The sequence below is a fragment of the Watersipora subatra genome, chromosome 2 (genome assembly GCF_963576615.1).
Source record: "Watersipora subatra chromosome 2, tzWatSuba1.1, whole genome shotgun sequence".
Lineage (NCBI taxonomy): Eukaryota > Metazoa > Bryozoa > Gymnolaemata > Cheilostomatida > Watersiporidae > Watersipora > Watersipora subatra.
Window position 1 is genome coordinate 68,631,622 of NC_088709.1, and position 20,130 is coordinate 68,651,751.

The window sequence follows — 20,130 nt, forward strand, 5'->3', positions numbered from 1 at the left end:
TAATAAAGGTACAAATGGCAAGCGTGACCAGCACTTAGGTCCTGCAGTCGCGTGCTCTTTGGCAGCCGTACCTTCTCTCCGTACAAATTTCTCACATTCTCCATTTTTTTAAAATCCCAAGGATTTTAAAAACTTTAAATTCTAGGACAAAAATTGTCAGGGCGAAAAATCTGGTCCAGAACCCCCATATTACATACTACTATATTTGAATAGGTTTAAATGTGTTTTGTATCGTTATTATACTTTAACGACTTTACATAACGATGCCTAAATTTGTTGATGAAATTTCTTGACGAGGGTTCGTCTCATTATTGATGAATAATTTTCGAAAGTTGTGTGCACATGCATTTATCATAAAAACTCCCACACTTCGCTCCGCTCGTTTGGTCGTGGTAATATGAACAGTCATATTCATTTCAGTTATGATCTTTACGATGGCGTCTAACATAAGACTACCCCGTGGTAATGAGCCAACAACCCCTAAAGCTATAGCAATAGTGACTCCATCAGTCAGATCGAGCCGCCCAGCAACTATAGGCATAGGTCAAGGAAACGAATTCCTTTTACCACGAGTGTAAGTGTTTTATTCTAATAATTATTGATTAACCACTTGAGATATCGTGATGTATTAGAACCACAGATGCATATCAGCTCATAAATGCTTGTTCTATAGAAATCCTCAGCTCATCCGTGCTGGTATTGTTCAAGGACGAGGAATACAACTCATCCCCAGAATTGTGTAAGTGTTTTATTCATGAGATAACGCATTGTAAATATAACTATTCGTTAAAATACATATTAAAGCATAAATTTTTGTTCTATAGAAGAGGTAGACCTGAAGATTAAAGCCAAGAAGGCAGAGGCGGAGGCAGACCAATCCTGTAAGTGTTTTTATTCTAATCATTAATAATTAATCACTTGAGATATCTTTTTGTATATTGAACTATTTGTTCAGATATTTATAATTCTTGTTCTATAGGAATCTTCTGCGTGATATGAGAAGACCTGGTATACGTCCTGGCGGAGACCGATAAGACCCGATATATAAGTCTTTTATTTTAATCATTTTTAATTTATCTCATGAGATAACGCTTCGTATGTCGAACTATTCGTTCTATAGAAATATCCCTGAAGATCAATTGATCACTCCGAATCATCCGTTATACTACTATCTATTAGAAGACCAAAGGTTACAGGTATGTTACATATATTTCATATGACAAAAAAAAAAGAAAAAAAAAATGATTAAGTTAAATGTACAGATGACTGTTTACACAATATACAACATTCACTGCAAAACTGAACTTATTTGTGACAACACAAAAGGGAAATCAATAATCTTCAAAGATTTAGTGTTGGCATTCAAAGTATCTTGATATTTATTCTTAATATAGTTGAATACTACAGCATCCTTTGTATGCAAATCTCCTTCATTGTTTAACATCTATGTGATATGTTCTAATGTAAATCCTCTAGCCACATGCGTAATAAAAATGTTACATATTCTCTGCCGACTGTACTGATAGGTGATTGTAACTTGATTCCATTAAATTGCCATTCTGTACAGTTCTCCAATGCGTCTCCAATTTCAGGCATATTATACGGTGGATAACCAAAGCTATCGAAGTAAAATCCTTTTTTTTTCCTCAGTTTTCACCACGGCTACCCAGTGTTCTCCTTTATGGTAATGAGGCTTAGTGTTTATTACCATTGCGCAGGGAAACTTCAAGGCCTATATAGGTATCATATCACTAGGGAATCGTGATTGTCTGAATTAAGTATTGCGTAGAGTTGTTTGCTATACATAATCCTTAGCTGTAGAAGTTTAGTAACACTGTTCTGTTTTTATTGATTTTTATAGTTGCATCAAACTCTGCATATACGATTACGTTGACTGGAACATTCAATCCTGTGTCAAACTTTGCTTTGAGTCGAATGTTTCCTTTCTTTAATACGAGGAAGCAACCATCATCATCGAGGCTAGGGGTCAAATCAAATGCCAACAAAGAATACCCATGGGCGTAATCAGTTCTATCGATTCCAATACCAACATCTTTAAATGCCTTTCCTGTACTTTCTATTACTGTAAATAATTTCTAAGTGTTTGATCATGTTCAAAATCACTAATCAATGGTTTTTGAGGTAACGTTTTTCCACCATCTAATAAACTGCAGTATTTTAAATTCTTATGTTGGAAGTTGAATGGATTGCATTCATATTTTCCCTCAAAACTTTGAGCATCTACAAATCCTATGACTATCCTCTTAGGCAAAATACCATTGAAAAGATTATCTTCATTACATGATAAAGATCCAGCTGGTATATTGAAAGGTTTCATGGTAACCTTCTAATTGGATACAAAGCAGGCTTTAGATGTTTCTCTAAGTTGCCAATGTGTCTCATTTGAATTCCATCATTTACTTTAACTTTTCTTACGTAGAAAAAAGCATTAGTTATTTTAAGTTTATATAATGAACCGCTAGGAACCATAAGAGTTAGATTATTTGGGTTTTTTAACAGTGTAATTTGTAAGTCTACTCCATACAGCAAATGTCTATTTTGAAAAAATACATGTATGTCAGAGTGAATTTTACCAATAATCTGAATTACTTTACTTTTTGCTGTTAATAATTTTCTCTTTTCTAGACCTAAATTATTTCCGTTAAGAGAGTCTATTTGCCCTGCTGTATCCTTCACAAACGTTGACATAGTAAGTTGTGACATCTTTGACTCATCACTGTGAGAGAGTAAGGTTTCAATCATAGATCGGTAATGATAGAGGTTTGAAGAATCGGGATATCAAAACATCGTTTATCATCAGATCAATTTGTCAGAAAACTGTCTGTCCCATCAAATTGACAGGACCTACGTTTGCATCTTCTGGTAAATCAGTTCCATCAGCGTTTGTTATTTTTATTTCTAGGTATAAATAACTAGAAGACAAATCGATACAATAATTTGAATCTCCAGAAACAAAAAACTTGATAGGAGAATCGTCTTGTAAACTTGAAGTAGGTATTTGTTCAACATGAATTCCTTCATCTATAGATGCTTGGATGGGATGATTAGCAAACAAATCTAGCTCTGCTTTAGAAGCCAAGCAACTGTTCTCAAATGAAAAAGACATATTGATCGTGTGAAAGAGATATGTTAGGTGTAGAAGTTATATTAATATACTGAAGGAAAGATAGAAAACTCAATTATATATACTAGGATATTTATATTTGATTGATTTGAATAACTTTGATTGGTTTTAGGAGAAAATGCCTCTTTTGTTAGTTAATTGGTTAGTTAGTTGGTCGTTTTCGCTTACTGGTTTCTTTTTTTGTACTACTGATTCTCTTCCTTTTTTTGTTTTTTGGAATTGGCGATAGTAAATAATTTGAGGATTTATCCAATAACTTGCTACCTGCAAATTGAGCATTTGTCTTAAAAGATTGTTTTAAATTTTTACCCTCTAGTCCATTCTTTGCTACATTTATTCCAGTTTCTCAAGCAGTTTTAGCTAGACTTTTAGCTCCTTGTTTTATTACCGGGAGTACGGTTTGTAACATGCCAGCGAATATATTTCCTAATCCATAGCCTTTTTGAAAATTTGAACCTATGTATATCGGTACACCACTACTTCCACCTGACTTATTGTACATCTCCTTATATTGTTTTGCTACAGATGCAATGTCAAGTGGAGTTATCGACATCTTCGTTATTTGTTTAATAAATCGTTTCGCCTAAAGTCTAGTGTACACACTGTACGCCCGTAGAGAAATCGAACAACTTCTCCAAAGTCTGTGCATATATAGATTGAAATGGTCTTAACATTGTTTTGAGAAACAGGGAGATAATGTACATTTTTAAATTCTGTGCATTGATTAACCCAATGTTGATTTTTTACAGGTCTGAGAAGCGGAGCTTCAACATCTCCTACTTTTGTATATTTAGCTATATTACAATAAACCATGAGATTAAAAATACTCTCAACCCAAATAAGATATGATCCTAATAAAATGACTTGCTTTGAGATGTCTCCTTCGTTTGGATTTCCATCTGAGATTATTTCAGAGGAAAATGAACTACAGTAGGTAAATTGACTTCATGTGAAATGTTTCCACTATCAGGACATAGACCTGATAAAGATCTAACATAATCATTGATTTCTTCTGTTGCATATCCTAGTATATACTCCAGATTTTTACTGAATTCAAAAGATATATCCTTGTTAAGGGTTAGTCGTATTTCACGAACTCTTTTGATATCATTAAATTGGAATGAAAGCAACTGAGAAGTCTCATGATCACAATGTTTTATGATTTTGTCATTCAAATGTAGTATGAGTTCTTGAGGAGAATCATAATATCCATCATCAACTAAAATCTTTGTAACAATTCTATTTCTGACTATCGAGAAATTTGCATTTGTTACGTTGTACCATGATTTGGTAAATTGAATCTCCGTTAAACCAAATTTCCATCTACCATTTGACAAATTGATTGATTGAGGTAGCTGAACTGAAAACTTTGCTAATGTATTGTTTGGATAATTATTCATTGATGCGTTAGAAGGTACTGCGAGTCTCATTGTTGTTTGAATGAAATGTGAAAGAGATTGCGTTAATTTTTATAATGTGGTATTATATATCTTTTATCAATGTAAGAGTTGAAACTATAAGGACAACCCAACCATTTTACAAGAAATTGTGCTTTACCATTTATTTTTCTCTGACCTCTCATCGATTCAATACGACATGCATTATCCTGTTTGTTTACTGTTTGTAACTCAGGTTCATACCAAGTTCCTTCGAGCAGATTTCTTGAGCTATCTTTTAATGAATAAACAGAAAGATCTGTTTTACGACAATGAGCGATTTGGAATATTTCTTCACTCCATTTAGGTAAATATCCTTTAGAAAATACAGTACTATATTTAGAAATTCTGACTGTATCATCTATTAAATATTTAAAATGCGACTCTGGTGGTGTAGGCTTGTCTGGGTTGGAAATATTATGTCATATTTCTTCACTGTTTCTACCAGATAACTTATTAAGTGATAATCCAAGTGTAGAATGAAAAGATTCATTGTATGATGAAACAACATCATCCAAGACATCTATATATCTGTACGAATTAGTGTGTGTGAGATATCTAAATAACTTTGATTTGATAGTTCTTTGCAATCATTCAACAAGAAAAGCTTTTATTTCTTGATTATTAGTGGTATAGTGATGTATGTTGAATTTCTTAGTAATTTGTTTGAAATGATTATTGAAAAATTTACCACCATTATCCGTTTGTAATTGCTCTGGTTGTGAAGTATGCAGAATCATTTTCTCAAAGGCTCGAGCAACCTCTGAACCAGATTTTGATTTTAGAGGTGTAGCAGCTGCTACTCTACTGAATACATTAATTTTCAATAATATATACTTATAACCATCATTATATTTTTGTAACTTTGATAAATCAGCCAAATTCAATTGCCATAAACTATCAATTCTAGACACTACAAACGTTCTCCTTGGAACAATTTTTCTCACTGGTTATGTAAAGTATGTTCTCACTGGTTATGTAAAGTATGTTCTCACTGGTTATGTAAAGTATAGGTGTCAGATTCATTTAACCATTTTCCCATCTTAGTGAGAGATACTTTTGATTTTAATACTTTAGTAAGCTTTACTTTTCTTGTATACCCTGCAGGGTTTTTAACATTATAGTAGTTTTTCTCTAAAATCCTTCTTTGATTGCCCTTTTTTCCATTCATATTCAAGAGTCGTGTTCTTCCCAATCATCAACATATTTCATTCTTCTTCGACGTGTTGATTTGGTCTGATGTCTTCGTGGGCTAGGAGTTGATTTTATAGATCTTGTTTTCTTTTGGTTGCTCTGTTTGAGGTGTAAAGGTTTTTGGTGGAGCTGCGAACAATTTCCAACCGTTCAGTTCGTTATATTTATCGCGAGGGTTCACAGCTTTATTAAGCAATTCTGAAATATTACTTCCTGGAATTTTCTGCCGATGTATCGAAACTGTTTCCGTACTAGAATATTGTACATCATTTTTCAATGACGTTAAAAGTTTTTTTGCCTTAGCCTTATGTCGAAGATCTATTCCCGCAAAGACGTTATAGACCGATTTCTTAGCTGGTGTGTCGTTAGATTTTAGATCTTTCTTAGTATCACCATCGTCAACTTTTAATTCTTTCGATGTTTCATCTTCTGGCCCCTAGATTTGATATCTTGCTGAAGGTTAGTATATTTCTGGGGTGCGATACTTCTCCTTTGAATGTTTCTCGTTACTGGTGTACTTTGAAATTCTGTAAGTGCTTTGTTATACTCTGTTACCTTCTCAGATTCAGATAGCTTAAGATTGTTCACTATCGCTAACATCATTTCATCTAGTTGTTTCAACTCTCTCTTCTCTATAGGTTCCAGTCTCGATTTAGGATGATGTAATGATAGTAGCTGATCAATATTGTTAGAGTCGATTAACAGAAGTTTCCTAGCTTCAGAGCTCATTTTCTTTTTTTTCTTAATAGCACTAGCAACAACTGGAATTATTGAACCAATGACTCATTAGTAGGCTTGTTAGAAATCCTCCTTTCTGTATAAGTTCACGCTTTGATTTTTGAGTCGTAGATTTTTAGCAAAAGCTCTGATGTTCGTTTTGTATTTTGCTAGTCTCTTCTTGTCTTTAGGAAATAGTTTTACTTTGCCTTGTAATAGGTTATGACAAATATCTGAAATACAGCCAATAAATTCAGGTTTAGGTGATTTTACTACCGAACGAGTTGTATGTTTATCGCAATTTGTTAGGAGTTGAAGCGTTGGAATATGCTTCCTAACTCTTTTAGTCATGATCTGTACTGGTTAATGTATATTGATCAAATGGTAGGGTCATGGATTTTGGGACGTAAATATAGGTCTTGTTTTTAGGAACTATAGACGTTCTTAACCCAAACAATCTTGGGTATCTTGTTTTAAATCAATAAAGAGATAACCGTATGGCACAGAAGTAACATCTTTAAACGCATCGATCATAAATTTAGACTCTCCTCTTCCATACATTTGCCTAGCCAAAAATGTCACTTGATTTACATCTCGTGGGTTTCGAAATAATATTAAATAGTTCGAGTTGAGATTCATCGTTTAAAGATGTTGATTTTTATGAAATATATTTTGTGTTAAAAATACAACACTCATATTTCTTTGGTGGACAAATTTCATAAATATTTCAGACATGTTTTGGTTGTCCTGTTCCATCATATCATCATATATGATCAATTTTCTAACTGAGGTATCGAGTTCATTTATATCAATCATTCCTTCATGAAATATGACATCTCTAAATGTGTTGTAGAGGGGTTGATATTCTTCATAACACAGATAAATCTTTTCTGGTGTAGGACTTATCATTTCCTTTCTGGAAGCTAACAAATCTGCAACCCATACCGATTTGCCAGCTTGACTTGGCCCCGCAACTATGGCAGAAAAAGGATGAATCATTGGAAGTGTCATGATACCAAATAAACTAAAAATGGTATGTATTTAATATATATAATGTAGAGATTCCGATTGTGAACGAAGCTAGTAAAGCAATCAAGTTCATCTTAGCTTGAGAATGAGTGGATGATGTTTTTAAACGCATCTGTATGCTGTCAATGAAATGATTTATGTTACTGATCTTTCCTGTTGATGCGTACAATTCGCATAATCTTACGATAAAGTAAAGGATTGTAATAAGGTTTCCTTCGGATGATTTTGACTCCAATATACGGTTAGATACTATTTCTGCGAGTTCATCATGATCTTTTCTTAAAGATAATTTCGCAAGTTGTTTAATTTTATTTTTTTGTTCGTTGCTTAATAATTGTATCAAAATGTTAAGTCTGTTCATTGATTTATTCACCCTAGTGTCATGATAATAAACATTAGGTTTTTTCACTTCAGATCAAATGAAGAAATATAAATGACCAGTTATCGATTTGGTTATATCCTTAGCGAGTGCCATGGTTCATACAAGTAGAAAGCTAGAAGAGAATTAACTGAAACATATATATGCAATGTATTATATCTACATCATATGTACAAAAGATACACAATCATGTACAACTTATACACAATTAGCCTATAAACATGTAGGGAAAGTCAGTACTCCATCATCAGCTACCTTTCTCTTTCCGTATAGATAATTTAGGCCTTTTCTCTTTAGAATGTATGTAAAGATTTTATGTCCTTTAACTCTAGAACCACGATTAGTTCTCGTTGATATTTCTTGATTGGCAAGTACATCTTTATAATCTTTAACTGTCAGTGCAGTGTGTCGCTTTGAGATTCCTTTGGAGCTGTGTTTGGATTGATCGCCTATGCAGTAATAACACAGAGCTACATTGCACAGAGCTATCACTCCATCACCTTTCCATTCTGTGTGAAATTTACCAACTATGCAAGAGTCAAACTTTGCAACGGCCTTGCAACAATCTCGAACGATCCATTGCTTTGCACTGAAAATACAATCGAAAAATGATTGTTTATGTTTTTGACAGTACTCAACTGCAAACCAATGTTCATTCTCATGCATAAACTGTCTCCTCTTCTCCTGTGGAACAGCAGCAAATAGATTTGGCTCTGATAGCGAGAGATACATAGAGTCAGTGTCACATTGAATCAGAGAGATTTTGTGAAATGGTATGAAAACGCACAAGAAATCAAAATAGAACCTGAGTAATAACAACTTTGCATACTCTAACACAAAGAATCCTATTTGAATAGGAATGTCTAGCTTGATTAGATGCTTAGCTCGCTGAATCTCTGTCACATCATTCATCTCTTCTAGTCCTTTTCATCCTTTTTCATTTACTATAGTTGAAGTATACATCCGTCAAATGATGAAATGATATATCAGTATGATTTTCCTTATTCACTAGTGTCCTTCCATAAGCAGAGTTTCCTACAATGGAATAGTATATATCTCTTAGATATAAAATATTCATTCCTTAACATCGATAGGAAGCTAGGACTTAATTGATCATCAATTCTAATAATCCTACCCATAAGTTTGCATGAGTCTGAGATGATTTTCTTTGTAGGGTGGACGTCTCCCAAACGCCTGGCTGCCATTACTTCTTTTTCAAAGTCTGTGAAACATTTCTTAGATGTGTATTGCACTATTTGATGAACTGTTGTAATTTCTAAACCGTGATTCAGGTACCATTTAAGCAGAGAAGTAGCAAAGAGCATACATTTGCCATAATAACTGTTGAGTAAGGTTTTGCTAGGAGATTTTAGTAGGCCATTTTTGACTGCGAAATTTTTCATGTGATCACTCAAATCATTTTTTGACATGGTAGCAAGTTTGCATACTGGGGGATATTCAGAGAAAATAGTTTTTAGGTGTTCGGGTGTGGTAATATCACATTCAACCATTCTAAATAATTGACCGCCTTTCACTTCAGCAATGATCTGTTCTTCTGTAAGCTTTGGTCTGTAATCTACTATGAAAGGTCGATTCTCGCAAAGTCTTTTTAATTCAGGATCATTCTTTTTAATTTGTAGAAAATCACATTCCCATATATGGTGTACGGTGTATCCAAGTGACTTCAAGTAATTCAAGTTTTGGTAAGTCTTCAACTGATTTACTAGATCTTTTATTTTGTTTCCATGCTTGCCATTTGGGGAATATTCACACATGTGTGAATGAAAGTAACAGCCTGATAGTTGTAGAAAATGTTCTTTATTACCTTTCATCGCGTATCCATCGACTGGTAGCTGTCTGCCGTCACATCTTTTTTCCAAACCGTTGAACATGTGCTGACATTCTACTTTTAAAAATCTCTCCATATGTGATATCCATTCTGTAGCTAGCTGACCGTGTTTGTATTTTTTTTCTCGAGTTTAAAATCAGTACATTTTCTTCTTCTAACATATGCACCAGTTGGCATTTCTCTCATCAGGTTGCTCAAATACATTCCACTTATATCAAATCCTAAACATACATTTGTACATTCTGCTGCAGCACCATAGTACTCGGGTTTGATTGTCGTTAAATTATTTTCCTGATATCTGTTGAACACCATAGATAATCCTCATCTGATATTGTTCCTAACTAAGTGATATAAATCTTTGTCTCTTTGACCATATAAGAAAAGTGCCGCATCAGAATTTTTAAGTTGTAACAATCTTTGTATAGCAAGCCCTGGCATAGAGATAGCCATTTTGAAGTCTAGGTTTTTGCTACGGAAGAATTCAGTTTGCTTGTCTAGAGCTTGGATAAAGCCTCGGCAGTCTTCATTGTTGTAATATACTAAGAGATCTTTAAGTGTTTTCATGTTATGCTTATGCCAGATATCTTTACAGCACTGATAGTCTTCTTCGTTAATTCCTTCATATTTTAATTAACTGTAAAAATCCTCCCTCTTTGGAAATGTAGTTTGCTTCAGAACATCTAAAGACGTAAACGTTTCGTAAATCCAGAAAAACTTCTTAGCTTCAACATCCATAGCTTTTAAATAAGCTGAATAGCTAAATCCTGGTGCTAGGTAATTAGTAACGTCTAAGAAGCAAAGCTGATCCGTTTTCAAGCACATGCATGCATTCCCTTTCTTCTCCGTAAATGAATTTTTCCTATCGTGTTTGACTAGGTACTGGACAAGCTTTTGTTTAATTAGAGGTATGTCATAGGCGCCTGAGTTGAATCTAAAAACCAGAAGTTCGGCCAGATATTTGTCTAAATCCTCTTCTAGTTTATAAAATTTGAATGACAGTGTGTCTACACCAATATCTTCTTGCGAGTGAGTCTACACCATTATTGTCTAGTGTGGCTTTTTCCTTCTCTATCATTTCTGTTCGTTTTTCTTCAATCGCTTCAAAAATATCCTCGTACTGGCATTTCAGTTTCGCATAGCACAGTTCTGATAAGTTTTCGAGATATTTCATCATCCTAGACACAACATCATAAGCAATTCCATTTTCATTCACAAAACAAACGAGTTCTGTAAAGCCTGGAATATTGCTAACTATGCTGACTGATGCTAGTTTGTGTTCAGCTTCCCATGTCATAGTTTTTGTATCTTTAGGCAAGCTAGACTTATCGAAATAAGCCTCTGTGTCAAACACTGCATAGAAAGGGTAATAACGCCTATTGTGTTCTACTTCGATGCCATATTCGTCTAATTGCTAAAAAATAGTCTTTGGCGATGAGCAGGTACCATTCGGGTAAATGAATTTCGTAGCATTAGTACAACTAGCCGTATGCCTATTGAGTAAAGTAGCTGAGCGTAAAAGTTTGGAGCAATGCAAACACTTGTAAGATTTAGTGTATAAACTTACAGTGTAGGTTCTTGATCCAGCAAAAATGTGTTACCTCTAAGTGTAAATTTACTTTCTCCTTTTGACTGAACGCAGACTTTCTCACCAGATGAACGATTGATTCATTAGTTGATTTTTCCAAACCATACACAATGATAGATATGTTAAAAATTGTCTCAACATTTGGTAGGTCTTCGATAGATATTCCAGTGAACTCACTTCTATTTATTTTTGTCGACTCGATGTAAGCGTCAAAGTACTTGCTAGCTAGTTTCTCAGATTTCTTGCCTATCGCTTTCATGATAGCCAACGCTCTAAAGAAACAAAGGTTGTTAGTATAGGGATGTCCGTTACTATCCTTGTCCAGTGATATTACGGCACGGTTGTTTTGAATATGTTCAGGTAGAATTATGCCACAACCAATTGGGTGCGATGGAATGGGATACAGGTAAAAAGAAATGTTAGATAACGTATGCAGTGACCACGATGTATCAGGTCTTTGTCTGGTAACACGTTCGATGAAATCATAATCTTTCATTTTCTGAAGGAAATTGTTAAAATCATCAATATTTTCTATCAACAAAGGTTTATCAATGAGTCTATCTTCATTCGGTGATGCGTGAAAGTATCGACTCGTAGCTTCAGTATTGTTCATTAAAATACATCCAACTGCTGCATTTATCTTGAATTTGTGTTCTTGGTCTTTATATATTGCCTGTACTGCTGAACTTTCTATTGAGCTTATCATATCGTTTTCCTTTATCAACACGTTATATATCTTGGTGTGCTTTCGAATTAATAAACAAGTTTTCATCGCTTTCCAATTTTTGCGTATTAGCTCAACAGTTTTTCGACTATGTATATCGAAGTTGGGGGTTTGGCTATGGTCATTAGGATATGTAGTAACTTTTGATGTTGATGGAATCGGACTCTGATCATTCTAAAACATGAAAATTTGCCTTTATTATCATCATTGATGATAATAGAGAAGTGATAGCATTTCTTAAAAATTATTTTTGGTTTCATAGCTTTTAAAAAAAAAACGAACCTGTTGGCATTTGTGTTTGGAAATGAGTATGGTGGAAATAATCTCCAAGCATTTCTCACATCTGACTGTGTGTTTGATCATTCTATGTCTTGACAAAGATTGTTTGTGCGCATATGATTTGACACACTCCTGGCATGTATACCAATCTGCAATTTAAAAAGAATTCATTAACGCTTGATTGAGTATTTGCGTAATGTAAGTTTCAATTAATTGTTCAACTGTACATGCTTACTAAATTGTTTGCTTAGTTTATACCATCATTCAATACGTGTATTTACACATGTTAACGGATCTGTATCCAGCTATAGGTATGCTTGATAACAAGTCATACTAGCTGTGGGTAAAGAAGACACCTTTATTGTGGTATACATGTAACATTTAATATCGAACATAGCAATCAGAGATTATATATCAAATTCTTTAATAAAGAAATGTATATACAAAGCTCTTCAGGCTCACTTCAGCATTATTCAATGCTATTGTAAAAGTATTTTAATAAATAAATTTTATTACAACCACTACCAAACTTGTATTATCAGTATGAAATGTTATAATGTAACTTTTTACGAAATGTTATACTGATATACAAAGCTCTTCAGGCTCACTTCAACATTATTCAATGCTATTGTAAAAGTATTCTAATAAATAAATTTTATTACAACCACTACCAAACTTGTATTATCAGTATGAAATGTTATAATGTAACTTTTTACGAAATGTTATACTGATATACAAAGCTCTTCAGGCTCACTTCAACATTATTCAATGCTATTGTAAAAGTATTCTAATAAATAAATTTTATTACAACCACTACCAAACTTGTATTATCAGTATGAAATTTTATACTGATACACATATTATGCGGCTCCCACAAATCTTGCAACTTTGAAATTTGGCTCTTTGAGAAAAAATCTTGCCCACCCCTGGTATAGTTTATATATGTAGCTAGCTACATTGTTCGAAAACTGACTAAAGAGCTGTCATGTGACCTTTGCTGTCAGCTGCCGGTTACCACTAAGTCAAGTATCCAGTACCAGCGTCACTATATTTTACTCGAGCTAAAAACCAATGAAGGATTGGTGCTGTGACCATCAGATGGTGTCATCAGGATCCTGCTAGCTGCAGATTGATACTTGCATATGAATGCAAAGCCAGATCCGCTCCACTGTGCGGTGTATGTTATCAGTAGTGTAGGATCTAGAGATGTGCTATGCCTTGGGAAACATCTTAAGAACACAACAGATGGCATATCCAACCAGTGTGCTTCATTGATGAGAAATCTCATTCAATAATTGCATGACCTCTGACAGCATCATTATGCTAAAAATCGTGCATTCAAACTGCAAGGTGCATCCTTGCGACATAAGAATACTAAAGCAGTACTTTTTAAAGGACAGTAACAATATAATCACTGTAGTATTCATCTGTAGCTATTGTTGTGATGCCATTTCTAGCCTGATTTAGTTCTAAAAAACTCTGATGCGCCTTGGCTCAGCATCCAGCGTCACTGGATATATCACTAGACCAGTGATATACAAATCTCCTTTTACACAGCTTCTGTAACGTGTATGTATACGTAGGTTTAATCTTCTTATTACACTACGTCAAGCGTTTCATTGTTTACTTTATTTTATTACCCACTATTTCACCTGTCTTTAGTTTCCGCTTAGTAGTTGCAGTAGTTTTCTCTATATTTTACAGATGCTGTATCATACATTCATGAGCTATTATCACTTAAATCATGCTTACAGTTTCTGTTTTTGCGGCATATGTGTTGTTTTTGTCGAAATACTTCATGAGCAATGTTTCTCCATTATGGTTTTTGCATATGTAGAATAATTTTTAATATAATGGAACAGTTGTTATTTGCCTGAATATATCATTTGCTGGGTTTATGCATATGTAATACAACAGTTTGTATGATGAATATGGTTCACTAAAACCTTTTTCACACCCACTTATCATTTACAGTATAATATTTTACTCCATATGTTATAAATAGGTTTTCTTTTATCAGGCACTCTAGGACACTCTAGCGTTGTGTAGGAGAAGTTTTCATTAACAAACAAGTGAAAAATAACCATTCAACATGTACGTATCTGTCTTTTTTCGTTGTTTGTTTACATAAGTAACTACTACATGATTAACTCTCCAACATGGCGCATGCATTACATAACGCTATCGGTGTAAAAGTCAGGTGATTGTCATTCCAGAAGTATTAAGTTCAGTGGGACTACGGTACACTTATCTGCCTCCTAAAGCTGCTCTGGTGTTCTTAGCCCAAGTTCCTAAAACACAGTCAAGCACGGTAGTGATGCCGGCATCAACCAGAGCTGTATAGCTTCATGTGAAAATATACAGCTCTGGCAAGATCAACAATAATAATACTATAGTAATGAAGCGGCTACAAGACTCCGAGAACAATTTTTAAGAACAGTGACTGAAAGACAGATGAAATCGATAGGTTTTTGGCAATAGCTGTTAGAATTATTCTACAGAATCTAGAGCACATATTACAGCCATTTAAGCATTTGCTATACGGAACCAAAGTTAAAACAGAGAACAAACATATCACTGTACTGTCCAAAATGATGACATCAACAGGCCAACAATTACTTGGTGTTGTATTCTCACCTTGTATAGGTATGATGTTATTCCAGTGTCAACTTCGGTATGTATTTCAAGTAGAACGGGGCTGGCCAGCCTGAAAAAATATTAACATTAATTTATAACGCACGTCTTCATGAAATCCTGTTATTTATTTGTGATCCCAATTCTAGCGATAATAATGATCATAGTGTATTTATAGTCTCAATGCAAAAACACAACATCCTTCTTTTCCCTTGAAGAATAATATTACATTGTGTAATGTATCCTTATAAGGAAGTAGGGAAAAGATGTTAATACAAACATATATGCAATTTGATGTATTGGCTGTCAGATTTATTGTTTGATGTAATGTCTAAGACAAAGCTTGTCGATTTGACTTTTTACTGACTACCTGCTAGTGCGGTCGTGTGCATTAGCCACTTCCATGAGAGCCAGCTTTATTCGAATAATTTGGGATAACTACAAGATTGAGGGTGAACTAGAGAAAAGTTCCATTCCCTGATGATGTAGCATACAGCAAGAGGGCATCATCAAACAAGTAAACCTCAACTGTAAGTAATTCACATTTAATTTTAAATCAATGTTAATAAAAAATATAGTTATTTTATAATTTAAATTAAAAAGTATAATAATTAGAAATTAGACCATGTCGCTAATATTCATAGCAGTTTTCCAGGACGCAACAAGTTCATCCAATGCTCTCATGAACTAATATCCGTGAGTGATGAAAAATATGTCATTTACACCCAATGTTGGCATGAAAGCTCTATGTTGAATCTAATAATATATTCAGAAATATCCAAGCATATAGGCAGATGTGTAATGTAATATTTTATATATCACTTACAATGCCTTTGGTTTGTGATATAAGAAGATGTAGTCATTTATTGCATATTAATACTAAACAGAAATTGTAAAAATAGTAAATATTTTGCAGCTGGTTGATATTTGAATAAATAAAAACTTTGCAGATTTATAATAATTATATTGAGAAATAACCACAATTAATTTGATGTTGACAGAAAAATGAAAAAAAAGGTGAAATGGTTAACTCTAAGAGGTGCAGGGCACAAAGTCCTCTGTGATGTGCTAGGGCGAGCGAGACGGCTAAACACATTGCGTCTGATGAACCATGGTCAACACACTGGTGCTTTAGAAAACTTCCGCAGCCTCATATTAAGTTATGCACCAAAGCGATTAGACTTTGATCTCCCAGGATATTTTACGAGATTCAAACTAGCAGTGATAGATCACAGCACGAATGTGGGAAAAGAAGTTCTGACTAGTAAGCTGTATCTACAATAAAATTAAATATGGATTATACTACTCTTTAGCAGGGATACAACTTTTACAGCTTGTGCAACATCAGAGATAGATTTATGCAGAAAATGTAATAACGCAATTGATAAATAGCTTTAAATTTTAGTTATTATAAAATTATTTATTAAAAATAGTGATGGGGAACTGAAGATGACAGTCTATTTTTCTAAAGTAGCTATAAGCTTTCGCACAAAAATGTATATGCTGGAAAGACATTTGAATTTCGAAAAGAGCTTTTAAAGATTATATGTAAGAAATCTATTGGATCAGCTTCAAAAGTACCCAAAGTAAGTCATAACAAAACTGCAATGTAATAAAAACACGTTTTGCGCCAAAATGTTGATTCAATTAGTCACTGTCACACAGTCTGGAAAATAATGCATGCACATACAGTCAACATGTAATCTTAAATTACCTTAGCTGTGTACTGTGTGACACTCTGAAATTAGCATGATGGTGTAACACACAAAAGAATTTCAGCTAGTTTGTTATACTTTTAATTGCTCTACATGTAGATAATAGTTATATTGTCGCGCTATATTGTTATGTGTGGTTGTGGAGAAATTTTGTTTTGCATAACTAATCCGAATTCACACACAACATCAGTGTTGAATTTGCTTGTCAAATTATTCTACTTTGACTATGTTTAGTTTGTGTACTTTTTCTTAGCTTGTGGGAACTAATTTAATTATTACTGGTTCAGGTACTAATGAAGGTGTTATGCTATTGTAAGCAATACTAATATCTACCAGTCAAAGTTGCTTCTTTATTCCTATAAGTCAAACAATGAAATACACAACTAACAAAATTCTAAAACAATAATATTAATGAAAAACAATTAGAAGAGCCAATAAAAATTACATCCTTACTCGAACGGTCGTCTATGCTTGTTGATCAGTTCTGTACAGCTGCGAGTTTAGACAGTCAAATGAGAATTGTGAGAGGCCATAGGTAGAGAGTGTCGGTAGTTGAGATAGTGGCGTAAAAGAAGCTCAGCTGATGAAGGAGAAGGAAGCTCCATCAGTTGAAAGAGAGAGGCTCCTCCGCAGGCAGATGGGAAAGCGTCCAAGGAGGCCCTCGGGAAAATAGAGAGAGAGAGCTCAAGCTAGAGCCCGAGATAAAGATGGCGATAGAGATATTGAGTAATTGGAGCTGTTATCTTTTGTAGATGTCTGGCATGTTGGATGGTTAGCCTGTGGGTTGAGTGTTAAGGATCAATGCTTTCTGTCAGGCGTGTGAAGATATCTTGTTTGCGTAAGTCTTCAGCTGGTGCACGCGATGTTGACATGTAGGGTAGAGCTCGTGACTTACTCCTGGTGTCAAGGTCAAGTTTGACAGGAGTGGCAGATCTGTATGTGACTCATTTGACTCGTCTCTAATGTTTCTTTGGTGGCTTTTTGATGTTGGTGGTTGGTAGGTTTAATTGCTTCAACTTCCCTTTGGCATATTCTCCATCTGGTGTTGAGGCAAATTCTATGATTTATTTCTTACCAAATTTGAAGTTTCTAATTTGCTTTTGACATTTTATAATTATTGAATCTTTCAATGTCTTTGGGCGTCTTGTTGCGTGTACGTATTATATGCTTATCCTCTGGTCTGGCTACATTCCCTGTTGGTATTTTGTTTTTGCAGTATCTCCATACAACAATATTAAATATGTCTACATAAATATATGAATTGCAGAACAGAGCAGCTCCACTTTCAAAACATCTTGCAAAACCAGAAAGTAGAACAGCGAAATAAATGCCCAGGTCAAGAACTACATAAAAGTTGAACTCAAGATTTAATTATATGTGAGGTAGGCCTAGCATTTTGATACATTTTAATACACAAATAGCAAAATTCTAAAATAAAGCAAAGCAACAATAAGTAATAAAAGCTAAGTAATAAAGTATCTTACGCCAACAGCTAGTTGAATCTGCCCTTAAGCTCTGTCTTGTACGCCTACAAGAGATCACAGTCAAAAGAGGATGAACTACTATAAATGTTCTTTTTTATAGGCATATGATTAGGCTGAGGGTAGACATATAAGTGTTAGGGGTTGTGTCTCTATATTACTGTGGTTGGACGTTGAGGGATAACTGACTTCAAGTTCGTCAACGGAAGAGCGCTGTCCTAGTGAGGTGAGTGTTGTAGTTGCACAATGTTGCTTCTGTTGTGTACGTCGGGGAAATTCCCCAGATTAATGTGATGACATATTCAGTTATTTTGTCAGTGTTCGGTGTCAGCTGGCAGAAGATTGGATTTCAGCTTTTCTTGGTGGTTGATTCTTCTAAGTTTAGAGTTCTAAATTAGCTTGTTGCTGCATTTGAATTATTAGACTTTGGATGCCTTCAGGAGTCTTGTTGTTGGTGTGGCTTGCTATCTGTACACCCCGTTGTGTGTATTGTGTCTACAACTTTTGGGCTTAATCCATTCTTTAGTGGTGTCTTTGTATTTCCAAGCAACAGCATAATGTATGTAAATCCAGTAATCTGTTCCATTCCGTGTCGGTATTGAGTTTTAGTGAAATGTCATTATAACATTATGATCAAAAACAAAAGTATCCACCCAAATATCTTACCAATCTGATGAGCAGCACACACCAAAACTAAACCAATCGACAGAGCCACCAATCATGTCAAGATATTCCAAGTTTCAAGTCATGTCTTGCACAACTCACCTTATGGTTTCTCACAATTTGTCCCAAAGCCCATATTAATTTTACACTGTCCGATTGCTGTTTTAGAAATGGTCGCCGCTAGCCTAACCAAACGTCCTGATTCAACATCTCAGTAACTATCGGGGCACTGCTGAAAGAGGGAATCAAAAAGTTCGGGAACACTCAGCAATGCCCCGGTAGCTACTGAGATGTTGAATTAAGACGTTAGGCTAGCGGCGACCATTTCTAAAACAGCAATGGGACAGTCTCAAATTAATAGGGACTTTGGAACAAGTTTTGATAAATCATAAGGTGAGTTGTACAAGACCTTACTTGCAAGTTGTAATATTTTGACATGATGGGTGGCTCTGTCGACTGGTTTAGTTTTTGTGTATGCTGCTTATCGGATTGGTGAGATATTTGGGTAGATATTTTTGTTTTTGCTCATAAATACGTGGACCTTTGTGGTTTTTTGCGTGTGTTGAAGTAAAATCAGGGCAACCCCCAAACCAGGCCTAGCAGGAGCCAAGGCTTGAATATGGTAGCTTAGGCCCCGTCACTTTACTATATTACCAGCACTACCAGCGTAAAAGCTGTCAATACCGACTTGCTATCACACAGCCGAGAGTAGACTGTGGATATTACAACGCCACCCCTAACAAGAGTCGGTCAATCTAACTCTATATATTACAGCCGATAGCAGACTGTTTATATATCAGCGCAATTCCAGCAAGAGCCGATAATACAGATTCTATATAGTACAGCCGATAGCAGACTGTATATATACCAGCACAACTCCAACAACAGCGGATAATACAGACTCTATATACAACAGCCGATAACAGACTTTATATATATACCAGTGCAACTCCAACAACAGCCGATAATACCGACTCTATATACCACTGCCGATAATACAGACTCTATATACAACAGCCGATAACAGACTATGTATATACCAGCGCACATCCAGAAAATAGCCAATAATACAGACTCTATACACCATAGCCGATAGCTGACTATGTATATATACCAGTACAACTCCGACAAGAGCCGATAATACAGACTCTTTATAGTACAGCCGATAACAGACTGTATATATACCAGCGCAACTCCAACAAGAGCCGATAATACAGACTCAATATAGTACAGCCGATAGCAGACTGTATATATATACCAGCGCAACTCCAACAACAGCCGATAATACAGACTCTATATA

General features: G+C 34.8%; 1 protein-coding gene and 1 pseudogene across 1 annotated transcript in view; one reads left to right on the forward strand and one right to left on the reverse strand.

Moving 5' to 3' along the window:
• LOC137387047 (gastrula zinc finger protein XlCGF57.1-like) overlaps positions 1-20,130 on the forward strand; it is a 210,073-nt gene that overhangs the window by 46,177 nt on the left and 143,766 nt on the right. The window lies entirely within an intron of this gene.
• Positions 1,812-3,127, reverse strand: LOC137387090 (uncharacterized protein F54H12.2-like; annotated as a pseudogene).